Genomic DNA, 18572 nt, shown 5'->3' with positions numbered 1-18572 from the left:
CAATACCGATACCTGAATCACAATAGTTGTATCACAATACAGATACCTGAATCACAATAGTTGTATCGCAATACAGATACCTTAATCACAATAGCTGTATCGCAATACAGATACCTGAATCACAATAGCTGTATCGCAATACCGATACCTGAATCACAATAGGTGTGTCGCAGTACAGGTACCTGAATCACAATAGCTGTGTTGCAATACAGGTACCTGAATCACAATAGCTGTATCACAATACCGATACCTGAATCACAATAGTTGTATCGCAATACCGATACCTGAATCACAATAGCTGTGTTGCAATACAGGTACCTGAATCACAATAGCTGTATCGCAATACAGGTACCTGAATCACAATAGTCGTATCGCAATACAGATACCTGAATCACAATAGGTGTGTTGCAATACAGGTACCTGGATCACAATAGCTGTATCGCAATACAGGTACCTGAATCACAATAGCTGTATCGCAATACAGGTACCTGAATCACAATAGCTGTATCGCAATACAGATACCTGAATCACAATATATTGCACTACATATTATTTGCCAATACACTGACATAGAATCTGACAGACATGTACTCTACTAACATGTTCTCACTAAGCAAGACTGAGCTTATTATTGGTAGTATATGAGATAGCCTTTTTGCCAAATGAAGAGGCTAGACTAGCTGTGAAATCATGAAATTTCCATCCATTAAACCTTCATGCATCAACCTCCACGTGCCAATCAAGGATTTCAATAAATACATTATTAAAAAATTAATGTTACCAATAATTTCATATACAAACTGGTGAAGTCAATCGTCAAAATATACCTATCGCATGGTATTACCCTGTGACTGAGATCACTGAATACTGTGTGAAGGAAACTTGATATAGCTTGTTACTAATATGCAAAACTGATAAATAGCCATCCGGTGTACACCTTCACTGAAATAAACATGTCAACTCGCCCTCACTGAGCCTCAATTCAATGGAGCAGAAAAGCTTTTCGGGTGTGAAAAAAATCACTGAGGGCTGAATTATGTCCGACATCCCTGCACAACATTTGAATACACAAAGCCATGTAGAAAACTTGTAGTCAAGTGAAACAGATTACCTTTGTGGCTAGTTCTGCTCTCAGTAACGCAACACCCGATCACTGATCAACATTTGTACAATGACTTTGTTTTGACAGCTGTCAAGCGGTCAACACGCGTCACTCATGGACTTAGTCCCTGATAAATGCCATCAATTTCAAATGTCAATTTCTACCTGCAAACCTTGAACACGGCCACGGCGACACCGCCTCGAGTATGTGACTGTCTGATCCACAACACGGTGGGGACTTATGACCTAAATCAATCGCACTGGTCACATTCGCCTGCACGTGTTGTATAGTTGCCATTCTATCGCATTGTCATTAGTCACGTGACTTCCATTTATGGAACCAGGCCCCGCTGCAAACCACATGATCGGATAGCGTGTGTAGAGAGTCGGCGGGGTACACATTAGGTTGTGTATGTTATCATATGACATTTATAATTTCTTCCAAACAAACAGGGGGTCATAAAATAGAGGTGTAAATGCAGAGAATCAGGATGTGAAGAAAGACTGGTTCAAGAACGACTATCCTGGAGGACAAGCATGTGGACCGTTCTGAAAAAAATGTTTGTAAACAACAGCCAAGCCCACTTCATTGCGATGGTTTCTCTGAGAACCAAACTTCTCCAAGATACATTGTCCTTAGTCAAGTTGTCACCAAGTGAGTTGATGCCCTCTTTTCTTTATCAGTGTGCAATGAAAAAAGGAAACATTCGCCAGTCATGGTTTATGTTAAAGGTGTAACGCTATACAAAAGTATATTAATTCCTTTGCCTTGTATTCATGTGGGGCAGCGGTGGGATAGTCAAGTAGTTGAAGCGTTCATACGTCACGTCAAAGACTCGGGTTAGATCCCCACATGGGTTCAATGTATAAAGCCCGATTCTTGTGTCCCACACATTGATGTTCCTGGGAAATATTGCTAAAGGTGGCGTGAAACTAATCTCGCTGTCTCACTGTACTCAGGTCGACGCCTATCCCATACACCACAAGTGTTTGAAACTAAGATGGCAATGTTCTCAGCCGCTATAGAAGAATGACATATTTATAACATATTCACTACTTTTGACTCGCACACAAGATACTTGAAATGACTGGAGTCTGGATAATCACCCTTGGCTGCAAAGTGTCATGGTCATATTGAAAATAAGGTCAGCGTCACCCAAATCGAGTGGTGCCTGGATAATCTCCAAGTGTAGGCTGTCACCAAATTTGAAGACATTGGGTACAACAGTTCATCATATATCATGTTAACAAGACTGTGAAAAGCGTCATGGAATCGTGGTGACGTTGAAAATAAGGTCAAGGTCACCCAACGCGACTGTTGTCAGCATAATCTCCCAAGGTAGACTGTCACCAAATCTGAATGCATTGGGTACAACAATGAAATACTGCCATAACAAGAAACGGGATGTACAGATGCTGCAGAATACATAGTTCCCCGTTCCGCGCTGCTGCGGAGGACAATTTAGTTGCTCAGCACTTTGACCGGGAGAAGTTAAAAAGTGCAGAAATATTTAAACGCATAATGAAACATCGGGCCAAATGTCTTTTAGAAACAGGCTTGAAATGTGCAGGTGCACTACATTATTGATCTCAGGGGAGATTTTCTCAGCGTCTGCTTAATTTTATAGACAGAGAGTTACTTGTGCACAACCTTCTCTATGTCTGTGCTGACCATGCAGGATCGATGGGACTTACCACCATCAACAGAACATCCATGGAATGGACTACCCAAGGGGTACAGACGTGTCTCCCTTTCAGCTCGTATGAGGCCCAGGCACTACAAGGTAGAAGGACGGGTTTCTTCCCCTGGGAAATTCATACGTGGTATATCTTTTCGAGAGAATTAAAGTGTAGCAAGTCGTGACTGAATCCCGCAAGTTTTAGTGAGTGATCATTGTAAACAGAAGTCACCGTGTTCTTGAATCTGACTGAATGAAAAACGTCATCGATTCACAATAATAAGTCTTTTCACTGCATATTAATACTTACAAATAATCGGTACTTTCTTCGCTTCCACCATTTTCAAGATGTCTGCTCAAAATTGGAGGTTTCAGATTTGAATGGTGGCACAAATGAAGACGTTTTAGCAAGATTCCACCAATATCACGCCGGGTGACGACAGAAATAAACTTCACATATTGTACCCATGTGGGGAATGGAACTCGAGTCTACGGCGTACTGAAAGCAATGCAAAACTATGCTCACCTGTTATTAGTTATATTAGGAGAGGGTTGGGGTATTCTTGTCAACTCTAGTCAAGAGGAACAGCCTCACGGCACCATTGTTCACAGTTACAAAAGAGACGTGTAGAAAATCCATGCGCTGACACTACAACATAGATGTGTATGTTTATTACCAACATGACTAGAAACGAATGATTAAGATCGTATTCACCGTAGCAGAACTATACACCAATCTATTACCTATATTTGTGACAGAGGTGTTAGCATATTGACGTCATAACTTTAAACAAAGCGACGTTGTTACAAAATGTGTAAAAACGTTGTACATTTTAAACAGTGATTTTTACACATCAGTGAGGGCGAGACACCCATGTGACAAAACTGCAATCACACATATGTGTGAGATAGATATCCCCCCCAGTTGCACTTGATATCGGCGCTATACGTATGTACGTGCGTATGTATGCATGTGCACATATGGTCAAAAAAGGTTATTATAAGACAGTTTCCCTTTTGCCAGTCCAGTCAGTCTTCGACTATCATATCAACACTCGACTATCAGCACGCTACTATCATATCAGCACTCGACTGACATGACTGGCGAAAGGATAACTGCCATGTAATTAGGGCTGAAACGGGTTCCCGGGTACTCGAGTACGAGGAGGGTAGGAGCGTTATTCGAGTACTAACATTCTACTGGAGTACTCGTCCAAGGAGAGTTATCTCCCCTCTCACCCCACGACGTGTAGATGTATCGGTCCTAACATGGCAGAACAATCACGCTCCAACGTTTGATTTATTTCAAGCTAACTGAAGGCAGGACGAAAACAGAATGCTTGTTATGTGCCATAAAACTGTCATTCAAAGGTGGCACGACCTCAACTATGAAGAACCATAAGAAGGATAAACATTATAAAATAACTAAACACTTGTGGCTTGTGTACATTAAAGTGCGGAATTGTATCTAAACTTGAAATGAAATTTTGTGGAGCAGTGCATTGCTATCTTGTCCATATTTCATAAGAATAACAGTCATCACAGTCATTGCTGTCGTCCATCAGGTGGTGTTGAAGTAAGTACCTCGTACGAGGGGATGTCAATAAGTTTTGAGCCTTGAGCATTTTTCATACCCAGGTGTCACAGCCTATGGTACGACATTGAACCTTGGGGTGTAGCTGATGTGATATATAAGTTTTGGTATCCTACTCTCAAAAGTTATTCAACAGCTCACATTGACAGAAAGAGACCCCTCTCACGGCAGTGAAAATGAATATAATTGAGTATAGAGCAGCAATTAAGTTTTTAGTTCTTGAAGGAAACTCGGCGAAGAACATTGAAGAAAGGCTTTCAGCAGGCTATGGGAAGTCTCCACCTTCACCTGCTACTATCAAACGATGGGTCAATGAATTTAAGTATGGTAGAGAAAGTCTTGAAGATGACCCCCGTCCAGGTCGCCCAACAACAAGCACTAGTCAGGAAAACATTGACAGAGTGCATAGACTTGTGCTGGAAAATCGTCGATTCACACTCCACGAGTTAATTAGAGGAGACCACAGGCATTTCACACGGATCCATCGAGACAATTCTTCATGAACATCTCGTCATGTCTAAGGTGTGCGCAAGATGGGTGCCAAGAATGCTTACAGATGGAATGAAGCAAACAGGGGTCACCATAAGCAACTCCATGCTAACCAGATGCAACAAGAATCCAGAAGATTTTCACTTTCGGCTAGTGACCTGTGATGAAACCTGGATCCACCACTATGATCCTGGGAGCAAACAAGAATCCATGGAATGGAAACATGTCACTTCTCCCAGGACCAAAAAGTTCAAAGCCTCCAGATCAGTGCAGAAGGTAATGGTGACAGTCTTCTGGGATAGCAAAGGCGTCATCCACATAGAGTACTTAGCGAAAGGAAGAACAATGAATGGGGAATATTACGGTAACTTGTTGAGGCAAGTGCGGCAGTCAGTCAAGGAGAAGCGCAGGGGCAAGATCAGACGTGGTATTCTTCTACATCAAGACAATGCTCCAGTACACACCTCTCACGTTGCAGCCGCTGCTGTCCAGGAATGCGGGTAAGAAATCCTGCCGCATCCCCCCACTGTCCAGACCTGGCACTAAGTGATTACCACCTGTTCCCACATCTCAAGAAACACTTGCATGGTCGTAGATTTCAGGATGATAATGAGCTTATTGCTGCTACAGAGGCTTGGTTTGAGGACCAAAATGGCGCCTTCTACAGAGATGGCATCAGCGCCTGGCAGAAAGGATGGAACAAGTGTCTTGAATCACAAGGGGACTATGTTGAAAAATAAATGTGGTTCATACCAATATTTTGTGATTTTCTATGCAAGGCTCAAAACTTATTGACATCCCCTCGTATGACCACCTCCAGCTGCTATCACACCGACACCTCCTGGGTACAGATCGAATCAGTCGTTGGATGTTGTGTTGTGGAATCCTTCTCCATTCCCCCTGCAGCATGTGGAACAACTGTTGACAATTCTGTAATGGATTACGACGTCGACGTCGATCTGATCCCAGACGTGTTCGATTGGGTTTACATCCGGGGATCTGGAGGGCCAGGGCAGGGTACTGATGTTGGTATTGGCCAGGTAGTCCTCGGTGGCACATGCTGTGTGGGGCCTGGCGTTGTCCTGTTGGAAGAGCTGCCGTTGACGGTCAACAAGGTGAAGGACGTGCGGACGGAGAATCTGGTCGACGTATTGATTGGCTGTCAGATTGCCTTGGACAAGCACAAGTTTCGATCTGCGGGTGTATGAGATCTCTCCCACACCATACCACTCCCCTCCGTGGAAAATGTCCACCTGTCTGAAGCAGTTAGGAGCAAAACGTTCATGACGACGTCTGTAGACACGGTCTTTACCATCAGGTCGCCTAAGGAGATAATGGGATTCATCGCTAAAGCATATGCGCCTCTAGTTTGCCAGGTCCCATGGCAGCACCATGTTATACCATCTCACTCGTCGACGTCGATGTAGTTGTGTAAGGGACGTTTGACAACTATTCCTACTTTCCGAGGACGGTTCTTGATTGTCTGATCGGACACTCTTCGGACACAGCTCCAAACTGTTCTTGTGCTGTTCTTGGGCGGTACGATGGTGGTCACGTAGGTGGGCTACCCGAATGTACCGATCTTGGGCGTGACTCTAGGTCTTCCTGATCTGGGACGGTCGTTTGTCGAATTTGTTTGACGAAATCGACCCCACAATCGAGTTACTGTGCTGGGATGAACGTTGAAGATCCTTGCCACCTCACTCTTTGATTCGCCAGCTTGCAATCGCCCAATTGCCTGATTTCCATCGGCAACGTTGAGACGTCCCATTTTCGTGTACAGTACTTGCAAAGATCGTGGATGGAATTGTGAGATTCATTTGGGTCTTTTACAGTCACATGCTGTACTCATGTGTATGTGTGAAACAATCATTGTGCCCGATATTCGTGCTGCGTGACATCCACGCACATCATGACAATCCTGATTGATAAAATCGTTCAAAATCTGTTTTGGTTGTTTTGGTCAACATGATCTTCTAGAACATTCCAGAAACACTGTGCAAACCTAAAAAAATGTTTGAGCTTACACATGAGTACAAAATTTCATTTTGCGTTTCTTGTTTTATTGCTCTCTGTTTTTTCAAGAGTGTACTTTCAGTGACGTTTTTTTCAGTACAGACAAGGTTCGCTGCCCTTCTTTAATGTGAATTAATTATATTCTCGAAATGTTACGGGGTTTGATACGGATTTTCAGTCTCTCATGAATCATTGCTGTAACTCCCCCACCAAGACTTGGTTTAAACGTCTTTCCTCCACGTGGGACAACGGGACGCTAGGATAAATAGTATATAGTGGTCAAAGCGTTCTGGACAGAGGGACGCTTGGATAGTATATAGTAGTCAAAGCGTTCGGGACAACGGCTCGCTAGGATATATAGTATATTTTGTGGTCAAAGCTTTCGGGACAACGCTTCGATATATAGTAAGTATATAGCGGTAAAAGCGCTGTTCGGGACAGCGGGACGCTAGGATAGTGTATACATGTAGTGGTAAAAGCGTTCGGGACAGTGGGACGCTAGGATAGTATAAGCCACGCACGCCGAACACCCTCATAGGTAAAATGTGTGAAATGCATTTTCTGGTGTGCCCTGCCGTGATATAGAGTTAAGCCATACTCACTCACTCATTCGCTCGGAATAGTTAATCTGTCATTGGTTATTCTCTAAATATGTTCCAAAGAATATTCTTAATCCATGAAATATTCAGTCGCTGTATGAAATTCCTGATTTACTGTGGTAATATGCATAATACACTCAGAAATACACCAGCTATGTGGCGGTGGTCTGTATGTAATCAAGACTGGACTAGACGACCCAGTGATCAACAGAATGAGCATCTATCTACTCAAATGGGATACAACGACATGTGTCCACCAATCCCGTTAGTCACCTCTCACGACAAGCATGGGCAGCTGGAGATCAAGTCTTACCCCAAAATTGAGACGACATATCGTAACCCATCAACGTTGACATTTAATTCATCAGTGACAAATTCACAGAGAGATACGGTAGATATTTTGACATGAAGTGCTTCACACAGTTCGCAGTAAATAAATCTAACGATGCATTGATTAAAAGAGGTCCCCAATATCCTCCTACAATACCCCGCAGTGAACTTCATCTTCTAAACAATCTTTACAATAAAAAAAACAACTTCAGTTTTGTACAGGAATGCCTTCATATCGAAGGCACATCACATCTGCGCTTGGCAAGAGCCGGCTGTAACATCTTGGCAGACTCCTTCAAACACAGTCGTGTGTTCTATGATCTTGTTGAAAACACTTTATTTGTTTATACCATATTGCCCCTCAGCCTTATATAACTTAGATTTCCATTGATAACAAAGTCATTTATACAGACATTGTGTACATAATCACACACACATTTCGGCCAAATTAAAAACGCACTTGGCATACATTTTCAGTGGACACCATTGTCTGCATGTTTACGTCAACAGTCTTCAGCTGCCTCTGTACGCAAAGGGTTCAATAAATGGGACAACACAACATACCGTAATCAGTTACCTTTGACATCATTAACTCATAAATGACAAGTTGGCCGACAGATACAGTGATTATTATTTAATAAAGTGCTTCAAATCTTCTGTTCACATTCTCTCAAATACAACATCTGTCGACTCCATTGTCTTGATTATTACAACCTCAACAAGACCCCAGTTGCCTCTGTACGCTACAGGTTCAATAAATGGGACAGCGTACAGTAATCAGTGAGCTTTGACATTTAATTCATGAGTGACAAGTTCGCAGACAGCTACAGTAATGATTAATACACAAATAGCTTAAAAATTGTCATTTATGAAGTTCTCATTCTCTCAAACGCAACATATACATACGCATTGTGACCTGCATGCACACTTCAATCATACATCCAGTAGGTCAGCTTATGTAACATTCAGTTAGATAATATCGCATTGCATAAGAAGATGACTGGAATTTATGCAGTGTATGCAGATCTGTGTGCATGGTGAATAGGTTGAAATTGATAAGTCATACATTTGTCAGTATTTACTGGATAACATTCAAGGAGCACGATGCATGTAGTTTAATGCAGCTTATTTATACCTGTGAGCAGGTGAGGTAAGTGATACATGGTATGTGTTTACTTTAGAGTGGGTTTCGGGGTCAGCGTTCTGGGGGACAGAAACATAGTTAGTAGTCACAAAGGACGCCGTCCGTGTACGGTGTCACACCATGGGACCCGGCCTCACCGTACCTACAGTTCACGACCAGTCCGTCTCACCCTCGACAGTATGACGTCAGCCATGGTTTATGACGTCACTTCGTACATAATGGCCTTGTTCTTTCTGACAATGTCCGTGAACCGTCCTAATCCGGAGCTTATTCTCTACTAAAAATTATTTTCTACGAAATATGCACAATGTCAGGGATAATCAGGGATTATATATCGATTTCTTGGTTTAGGCTGGAAACAGACATGTTGTCCAAGCATTCCTCATATACTGATGTGTAAACTTTGCAACGTACATCCAACCAGGGAGACTACATACATGCAGTTGTAGATTATCCCTGATCCTACAGAACAGAGAGGGATGTTCTGTTGGAGGCTGAGGTTTAGAACTGCCGTAACAGATTATATTTTAATGCGACTGAGACAAGCTGATAACAGTTATTACAATGACGGTTCGTTGTCTCATCAACCCCAACAGGGCCCCTCCGACGGGTAGACAGCTCATTACAAGATGGGTCCAATGTACAGGACTTGTTATGATAAATAACAATTTTTTTTTCATCTGTCGCCATATGTGACTGTCATGCATTTTGTTGCATGCATCGTTCAGTGCAAATTAAGTGACCTTGTGCACCCTTTAGTCCATGCATTAAATGATGGGGTTTGAACTGGCAACGTTTCCATACCTGCTTAGAGTAAGGAGTTCACTAATGCAAATATTTTTGTTTAAGGTTTATGGATTAGGCTCTGAGCGATTCCACTCACCACAGCAGTAGCCTTGAACTGCCAGTCGTTGATATAGCCTAATCACTAACTCATGAGTTTATATATAGACTTACACGACTGTATGAGGTTCCCTCACTGCTATACTTTTTTAGATAGTCTGCTAATTAGTGAGACGATATGGATATTAGCACTGCTATACTGTGACGGTATGTCATACGTTAACACAGGGGGCTGGGGTCTCAACGTTCGCTCGTCACTTCGATTCCCCACATGGGGACAAGGTGTGAAAGCCATTTGTAGTGTTTCCTGTCATGATATTGCTTGAATATTGCTAAAAAGCGGTGTAAAACTAAATTCACTCACTCACTGATCACCGCGGTGTTATGATTATTACAATTTCGTTACTTTACTAGCCTGACACTTGTACGACTTTAGCATAGTTTTAATTCCTCTCCCCTAAAAGAGGCCTATCTTTGTACGACTTTAGGACAATTTTAACTCCTCTCCCATTAAACAGGCATGCCTTTGTATGGTTTTAGGACAGCTTTAACTCCTCTTCCCTAAAACAGGCCTGCCTTTGTACGACTTTAGGACAAGTTTAACCCCCTCTCCTCTAAAGTAGACTTACATTTGTATGACTTTAGGACAGTTTTAACTCGTTCTCCTCTAAGTAGACTTACATTTGTATAACTTTAGGACAACTTTACCTCCTCTCCCCATAAAACAGACCTACCTTTGCATGACTTTAGGACAACTTTAACCCCCTCTCCTCTAAAGTAGACTTACATTTGTATGACTTTACAACAATTTACAACTAGATATTTGTATAGCGCCGATATCCAGTTAGTTCAACTGCTCAAGGGAGCTTTTTTCCCCTCGATCATTGGATTTTCAATCTCAACTCCCTGGGGACCATACAACTCTTGCAGCCTTAACAGGCGCACCGAGTTAATGTGGCTTTCCCATCCTTACGATGTACCCATTCACAGCTGGGTGGGCTGGGACACATAGTCACAGTACTTTGTCCATGTTTACTGCACGTTGCTGTACCCGCAACTAGGTATTTGTACTTTTTCGTGTGGCCACCATCTGGCCATCTACCAACTGATTCGTGGGTTCTTTTAAGTGCACAGGGTTGTGTATTGCACACTAGGGGTTGTGACAACACCGAATGAGTCTGCAACTAAAGTTGACTCCAAGGTTTTCACACCCGGTCACAGGTGGGCTCGACCCCGGCACCTCCAAGCTCGCTGGATTAGTAGCCTGGCGCCTTAGACAGGTCAGTTTTAACTCCTCTAAAGTAGGTTTACATCTCTATGACTTTAGGACAGTTTTAAGCCCTCTCCTCTAAACTAGTCTTACACTTGTATGACTTTCAGACTGTTCTAACGCGTCTCTTCTCAAGTTGGCTTATATCTGTATGACTTTAGGAAACTTTTAACGCCTCTCCTCTGAAGTAGGTCTAGATTTGTATGACTTTAGGACACTTTTAACGCCTGTCTTCTAAAAATTGGCTTACATTTGTAGCCTTGGACTTTGCTGTACTTTAACCGTAGACATACACGAGGGGGACTGGAGATACTTTACGCCTTTGAACTCATGCACTCATTGAACCCTTTGAATATCCAAGTTTGTGTCAGTACTACAACCTTGGGGCAAGCAGTTACCCCTTCAACTGGAAGAGTGCAGTACGAAGTTTTTTCTCTCCAAACCCTTCATGGACCTACTAAATTAAACGTGAAACTGCAAGTAGCTCACACAACCTGAAATTCAGTAATATGTAAACATGGCTTCATATGTGTCATCAAACAGCCTTGGCCCAAGACGACCGCCTCCCTAAGTTAGTGGTTAGAGCGATAGCCCTGACAGGGGAAGGTCTCGGGTCGATCCCCGGCTGTGTCATACCAAAACCCGTTAAAACATGGTACTTGTTGCTCCCTACCTTGCTCTCTGCAATAAATGGTTACAACAAGGACTGGTCTGGTCTGCTCGGAGCGGGTATACTGGGTATATTGTTTCTGAGTGGGGCATTCATGCTTAACTGCGGCATGGTATTTCAAAGAGCTGGCACTATAAAACCAGCCGAAGTCTGGGCACCCACACATACAAGGGCAAAATCACCTCACCTCACCTTGCTCAAAGGCTGTACTGAATGTTAAGCCCTCGGATGTATAGTAATGAAACTAGTGCTCAAAAGAAACGTCCCACCTGGTTTGACCAAATGGGAAAAGAAAACAAAAGCAAAGATAAATGAACATCTATTCAATTGCAATAGAATATTCAATTCTACTTCAAATGTCCACAATTTCATGCCATCGAAATTCGCAGGTACCACTGAACTGACCTTGAAAACACGAGAGGTCATAATCTGCACTTTTGCACATATTCACAAGGCAAGATTTCTTGCAAAAAGTCATCAAATAAAGGAAATCAATATCGAGTGTGACCACCATTGGCATCAATGCAGGCCACAACACGTCAACGCATTAATGACGTAAGACGTCGAATGACGTTAGGCGTGATACGTTGCCATTTGTCGCCAAGACATTGTTCCAGTTCTTGAACGGTGGTAGGTGGCGCTGGGCGTCTTCTGACATGCCGATCCAGGTAGTCCCATAGGTGCTCGATCGGATTCATGTCCGGGGACATCGCTGGCCATGGCAACACAACGACGTTGGCGTTCTGAAGGAAGTCGTTTGTGAGTCTTGCTGTATGGGGTCTTGCGTTGTCGTGCTGGAAGACAATACCACGTGGCTGTTGCCGGATAAATGGAATCACAACTGGTCTCAAAACCTCGTCTCTGTATCTTTGTGCATTCAGGTTGCCATGAATCGTCACAAGTGGCGTTTTGAGATCACCGCAGATCCCTCCCCACACCATCACACTACCGGCTCGAAACGGTCTGGCTTCCTGAACACAGTTTGGTGCTAAACGTTCACCGACACGTCTGTAAACACAAGCCCGGCCGACCGGCCGTCATTAGTATACAGAGAAAACCTACTCTCGTCCGTGAACATCACACGCTGCCAATCACGCATCTGCCATCGTAAAACTCGCCTAGCCCATCTCAGTCGACGACGTCGGTGTTGAAGAGTGCGGTGCACACCACGGTAGGGGCGACGTGCTCGAATATCACGTTCCCTTAGTCGTCGGTACACTGTGTGTTGACTGATGCGGTGTCCTAGTGCCGTCGTTGCCGTTGACGTCGCCGTCATAAAACGATTCCTCAGATGAATTGTCCTGATGTGGCGGTCCTCAGCTGGCGTTGTGACACGTGGTCGACCACTCCTAGGCCTGTCTGATGTACTGCCTGTCTGCCTCAAACGCTGCATAAGTCTCGTCACAGTTTTTCGGGAACAGCCGAAGGTTCTTGCAATGACGGCATTGTTGGCTCCCTGTTGCGCCATTCCCACAGCTCTCTCTCTTTCTATCTGGCTCAAACGTGGCATAGTTCTTCTGTTTTTCTGTCGACTGCGTTGCTAACGTGTCCCGCACACTGTTTTATGCCGTCATCATGCACGTGCATTTCGTGCCACATCAGAAATTGCGTTTTTGCACTTCTCGCGGCGTTTGTGCGGTTCGTTCCCTTATTTCACATTTTGTTTAAGAAAAGTATTCGCTTATCCATGTGTGGGATGGATCAATATGGTTTTATCACTTAATTTTTACTTTTTTGGATTTTCATGTAATATTTTTAGGTGGGACGTTTTTTGAGCACTAGTTTATATCCTTAAAAGATAAGCGCGCCCGTGTGTGTGTGCGTACGTGTGTGTGTATTCAGTTAGTTATGTTGATTAAAACCATAAATTATGACTTTATAGACTTGCTTAAGTCTAGTAATCAGATACTACGTGGCTGGCTGACCTCGTCCGTCCATGTTGCTGCAGCTCTACCAATATGACAGCACTGATGTGATATCCATGAGGGTCCATATGGTGACCAACAGTAAACCTGTCCTTTCCGTGATGTTGACAATGCCAGCCTATGTGTATGTAGGAGAGTCAGGTGAAAGTTCACTTAGCGGTCATCTAATGAGGCTCTAGATGGTGGGCAGCGGTCATCTAATGAGGCTCTAGATGGTGGGCATATCACACTTCCATGCTCGTATAGTGATATCGTGTCGGAGTATAGTGTCTGATTTCAGTCAGAATGATGGAAAACAATTTACCAGACAGATGAAAACATACACATGGAAAAGTGGATTTGACAGAAAGGACCATGAATACACAATGCCATTCGGAAAGTGCTCAATTGCAACACATCTTATAAATGTCAAAATTGGAATTATGTACTTCCTCAGCTAAGTATAGATTTTAGTACTAGTGTTAGCCATCTAACCCACTCAGCCACCACGGATGCGACCCGGTTAGATGGCTGTCTTTGGGTGCTGACCTTGTGCCTAACACGGATAGTATGGTTTCAAATCTGGTTTCCGGTTTTGACTCAACCTAACAAAGATAAAGAATCTATGCTTTACTGTGAAAGTGTAGTCCCAAATATACCAAAGTTACTAGGCTGATATTAGACGCCGAAACATTGTAAAGTTTACATCTGCATTACGACTATCATACGCGTATGAAATACATCGCCAACGAATATCCATTTCTGTCCTCTTTGATACTTACCTCCTGGGTTCTGTACGAAAATGAGGAAGAAAATGAACAGACGGCTACCGCGTCCCAGATATTTTTATGAAAATAACAAGGACCCAAATAAGGAAAAAAAACTTGATGGTTTTAAACGTAAATATTACAAGTCCCTGTGCGCTATATACTAAACCGGTGTCACATAAGCCTAGGTATTGTATAGATCCTGCGATGTGAGTGTGCCTTCACCTAACAGGAAAACAGGCATATACAATCACAGACATGGCTTATACAACGGCACAAAAATCTTACGCAATGGCCGACACAGTTATTGAACTGTAACCGGTGCGGTGTTTGGGACTTTAATAGACTCAATATATAATGAAAATGTATTGATTTCAACAAGTAAGGACTAATTTTAAACAGATAGGGCACCATATATCGATTTATCTGCAATATCACATATTGAATACAAGGAAAGACAAAAAGATAAATTCCTTCAATGTTGGATATGGGACAATACAAAGATCATGTGTTTTCGATCAAAATAATGCTTTTTACGAGTATAGAGGTGGAGAGTGGATCGGGCAGCATGACGTGTGTGACGATGGTATGGAGCTAGAGAGTGGATCGGGCAACATGACGTGCGTGACGATGGTATGGAGCTAGAGAGTGGATCTGTTAATATGACGTGTGTGTGACGATGGTATGGAGCTAGAGAGAGGATCTGTTAATATGACGTGTGTGTGACGATGGTATGGAGCTAGAGAGGGGATCTGGCAACATGACGTGTGTGACGATTGTATGGAGCTAGAGAGGGGATCTGGCAACATGACGTTGTGTGTGATGATAGTATGGAGCTCTAGAGGGGATAGGGCAGCATGACGTGTGTGTGATGATGGTATGGAGCTAGAGAGAGGATCGGGCATTGTCTAAAGTACATTACACGTGCTCTCAAATTCCACGTATTGTCACCAAGTTCACATTAATAGGCGACACGTTCCCACACCATGACTGAACTACCACCAAACTAAACTAAACCGCTGATTCGCTGCAAATGTCGTATTTCGTTGGCTCCATACTCGCAAGCTTTTACCATTAACATGAAGGAAGAATCGGCTTTAATCAGATCAATATATTATGAACTATGGAAAGGGAGATAACTACATTTGAACGCCATGTATGATGGGCATGCCGTCGGAAAAAGGGGAATAACTCTCGGGATGTGAAGGACGTTTGAAGGTTGTATATCTGCACAGTGTTCAGATTCAAGCCTAGTCAAGCCTGGTCCTCAAAATCAAACTTGGAAACTGTAAATACCAAACCAAATATGCTTGTTGGTGATGATAACACACAGTAGGTCATTTGATGACCTTTAACATTGAACCTCAGTGGAATCTCTCCCCATTCTCGTAGACTGTTCTCGTAGAGACCCAGCAAAATGGTAATTCGTGGTGCTTGAGAACAGTGATTGTGGCAAATTGTAACGATTGTCGCGACCCGACGTCAACCACGGTCATACGGAACGTTAGCGACACTCCCGCTGATTGGTTGCAATTTTCTGACCAGTCGACTGCCGACTGTTTAGTGGACTTTCATTTCCTGACTGTCTGCTTTATAGGACATATAGAGTTGTGCAAACGAATATAATTATTTGTCATCTCTAGCCATCTGACAATCTTCTTAGTTCACCTGCAGATTAAACACCGACACGTGACACGTTCATGAACTGCAACATTCGTATCACCATGTACATACACATCATTCATTCAAGCTGAACTTGGATTGGTCCTATTATTGGTCAGTATATGTAGGGGTAGCAACATTTTTACAGGTGTATATTTGGATGCAAGAATCTTCAACTGAATGTCAGTTGCGACAGTGAAGTTGTTTGAGTACAGGGCTGTGGGCGGCGATGTGTCCTTGTATGGCTGATTGCCCATGCAGTTGTATTCTGGTATTTCAGTGAGTGAGTGAGTGAGTGAGTTCAATTTTACGTCGCACTCAGCAATATCCCATTTATATGGCGACATAGTCGACTCGGGACTCGGGATTAAACACTTGACTGTGGGCTGTTTCCATCAGTCGTCAGTCAGTGGGTGATGGACTAATGGTCGTACTAGCCTGAAGGCAGATTTCACCATTCATCATAGTCTCTTCAATATCATCCACATTCTTACGGAAATTGTAATGGAAGTAAAGAACAGATCTGATGCCTGAAAATCATTAATGTTTCTGTATATTTTCTTGTTGTTTGGTTTTGTTTGTTTTATTGTTCTTGTTCTTTCTTTTCTGTTTTTTATTCTTCTGTTTTAACAAACGAATCCTTATATAATAAATTAAACAAACAAATAATGACATACCGATTAAAAAAAAACCCAAATCACCATACACTGATTTCCACAAGCTAATGATGAACTACTGACTTAAACAAACAAATGATGCACTACTTTAAACAAACAAGTCATGAAATATTGATTTAAACAAACAAGTCATGGTATATTGATTTAAAGAAACAATATAAGTTGTATGCAACAATATAAGTTGTATGCAAAGGGTAAGACGATCTGATGTACGCCTCTTTGCAGCATTGTCACCCGAGCCGGAGGGGGGACATGGGCAATTATATAAACGCCATTGACCCATGAAATTAAAGTATTTTACATGCGGGTAAGATAAATAATGATATAGTCACTTCAACAAACAAGTCCTGATATACTGACTTAAACAAACAAATCATGATATGCGGATTTATGCAGTCAAATCATGAAATGATTGTTATAAGTTAAGTTATACTGAACATACCAATATTGATCTGACTAGTGTTTCTAAATGTAACCACCTTATTAAGATTGTGAAAGAGTTTACAATATTATCATATCACAAAAATAATCACTAGTGTTGTAGGGTCCCTCATGGAGCATGCTTCTGGTTGCAGTAAATTCACCAGGCTGACAAACCATCGATAGCATATGTAACAGAAATACTGTTAATAACTATAATCCATATGTAAAAGAAATACCGTTAGTAACTATAATCCATATGTAGCAGAAATACTGTTAATAACTATAATCCATATGTAGCAGAAATACTGTTAATAACTATAATCCATATGTAGCAGAAATACTGTTAATAACTATAATCCATATGTAGCAGAAATACTGTTAATAACTATAATCCATATGTAACAGAAATACTGTTAATAACTATAATCCATATGTAACAGAAATACTGTTAGTAACTATAATCCATATGTAACAGAAATACTGTTAATAACTATAATCCATATGTAACAGAAATACTGTTAGTAACTATAATCCATATGTAACAGAAATACTGTTAGTAACTATAATCCATATGTAACAGAAATACTGTTAATAACTATAATCCATATGTAGCAGAAATACTGTTAATAACTATAATCCATATGTAACAGAAATACTGTTAATAACTATAATCCATATGTAGCAGAAATATTGTTAGTAACTATAATCCTAAACACCTTAAAGCAAGTAGTGCTAAATATGTGACCACTTCACCCGAGGCCTAAACGTCAAATGTATCCAGTATGTTAAGATTGATAAGCATTTCGTTCATATAACAAAATTGCTTTACATACGATAAAAAAGGTTGTGTTAATCATGTTTCTAAATCTCGACACTTGATAACCATCTTGGTCATCTAACAGAACTACAGAGAAATGGACCAGGCCTTTTACAGGCTTTAAGCCAGCGTGTTCTAGAAATATGACCAGAACAACCTATTTACACAACTCATTAAAAGTTTAGATTCACTTTAAACACTCACTATACATTGATATGTATATGGCTACATCCAAGGTGAATTTCTCCACTAACTTGGGGGAACCAACTGAAATCCTTTTGCAGATGAATTGCACGAGGAAGATGCAGTAGATTGTTGAAAGGGTGTAAAATTTTGTGAAGAATTCGTCAATTTTAACCGAGTTTCATCATTTATTGAACTCATGACAAAAATCTTTTCAACGTTGCGAATGTGTTTTACAATACATCACTTCATGTGTAAACAGTACCTTTACACAGTATGGAATATGTTACGAAGTCTAGAACAGTTGATTGAAGTAAGTGGCTATATTTACACTAGTGAGTCTAAACTATTCATGGATAGTATGGTTCAACGTTCCCACTACATGTCTAAGCACATTAAATTAA

The 18572-nt window shown here is 41.8% G+C and overlaps 1 protein-coding gene across 2 annotated transcripts in view; it reads right to left on the bottom strand.

Moving 5' to 3' along the window:
* Positions 1 to 1413, bottom strand: part of LOC137256058 (protein white-like) — a 71718-nt gene extending 70305 nt beyond the window's left edge. Inside the window, exon 1 of one of the 2 annotated variants that reach the window (XM_067793739.1) lies at positions 1267 to 1413. The gene's annotated coding sequence lies outside the window, so the exon portion shown is untranslated. Of the gene's footprint in view, positions 1 to 1111 lie in introns of both variants that reach the window. The other variant, XM_067793740.1, reaches the window with a different exon arrangement.
* Positions 1414 to 18572: the final 17159 nt, after the last annotated feature.

This window comes from Haliotis asinina, chromosome 11 (assembly GCF_037392515.1).
Source record: "Haliotis asinina isolate JCU_RB_2024 chromosome 11, JCU_Hal_asi_v2, whole genome shotgun sequence".
Taxonomy (NCBI): Eukaryota; Metazoa; Mollusca; class Gastropoda; order Lepetellida; family Haliotidae; genus Haliotis; species Haliotis asinina.
This window is presented reverse-complemented; position numbering and strand designations above follow the sequence as displayed.